Below are 1,602 nucleotides of genomic sequence, written 5' to 3'. Positions count from 1 at the left end.
TTCTCTAACTTCAATTCTTTCTCTCCAAATTAAGAAAGCAATGCTGTGAGTGTAATGTTATAAAGAAGCTCTTGACGGCACTTTGATCTATGTTTGAAAACGGGGATTAATTCATAAACTTCAGCTCTCTTTAACAGGCTCATCCCTTGGGTAGGGCAACCAGGGTAGCTGCCCTGGGACTCAGAGTTGGAGGCAAGGCTGTGTAGGTTTTGCAACTTGTTCCTCTTTTCTGAATGTAATTAAAATCACTTCCAAAACGTCTGTCTATATTGATATCCAAAGAGGCTTATGAAAATTGCTGACAGTGCAGTCTCCTTTCAAGTGAGATTATCTTGGGCAGGCAGGACAGGTTGATTTGCCAGGGTTCCACACCCTTCTGGCAGTGGCCTTGCTCTTTAACTTTTCTCAGGATCAAATTACAAATAATCTCAATTGAATGGAGGCTGCACTCTTTCATCTTAAATAGATCCTTTTACCTTGAAATTAAAACTAAGGGTCATAGGACAGTAAGAATGACTGATGATAATAATTCATTCATTAACCAATTATTTATTTAAATATTTACTATGTGTGGGCACTGTTCTAAGGTCTAGGGATTCAGCAGTGAAGAAAGACAGACAAGACTGATCTCTACGTTTATAAGGCACTCATTCTAGTTGGTGGAGACAGATATCAGACAGGAAACAATATTGGAAGCAATATTGGTTCATTTGTTCCCTCATTCACTTCATTAATTTAGATAACATGCACTAAAAATACCTAACATGTGCCAGGCATTCTAGGTGCTTTTACATAAATTATCTCATTTAATTTTTGCAACAACCCTGACCAAAAATTCATATATTATTATCTCCTTTTTATAAATGCATAAATAACAGTTTATTGTAATAGTAAAAGATAGAAAGCAATCAATATGTCTAATATAGGAGGCTTGTTAAGTAAATTATGGTAATCCATACAATAAAATAATATATTATGGAGCTATTATAAAAACTTCTGTGTGTTGAAAGCTGCCCAAGATAAAGTGTCAAATTTTTTAAAAGGCAAAATGTAGAACAAGGTTTAAAATCAGCTCTTGTTTATATTTTCTGAAGATATACAAACATATATTTGTATATGCAAAGAATGTGAAAGGTTACCTAAATAATTAAATAGTAATCACTTCTGGGGAGGGAGACTGGTGATTTGAGATGGAAAAGTACCTACTTTTAATTATATATTCATCCTTTTGAAAGTCTGAAATGTTGACCACATACATTAATTACTTTCTCAGTTAAAATTCTTATTAATAATGTTTTTGAAAAGAATGTTTAGCTTCTGGGAGCTTTAGTGATATGATTGGCTTGTTCAGGGTCATGGAAATTTAGTTCCTAGGTCCTCACTTTAGGAATGAAGATAAGTAATGTCATGTTAAAAAAACAATTAACTTGTATGCCTATCAGTAAGTGATGTGTGTGTGTGTGTATTGAGGGGCAGGTGGGGTCCTGAGTCAAAACTGAGGGACCCAAGGTGAGTGGGATGATTTAGAAAAGGTGCTAATGTTTCATTCCTTGTATTCAGAGCACCTCGTTCAGTGCTTGGTACTGGTAGATAATTAATGTT

Source organism: Galeopterus variegatus, unplaced genomic scaffold (genome assembly GCF_000696425.1).
Source record: "Galeopterus variegatus unplaced genomic scaffold, G_variegatus-3.0.2 Scaffold1468, whole genome shotgun sequence".
NCBI lineage: Eukaryota > Metazoa > Chordata > Mammalia > Dermoptera > Cynocephalidae > Galeopterus > Galeopterus variegatus.
Note: the sequence above shows the minus strand (reverse complement) of the source record.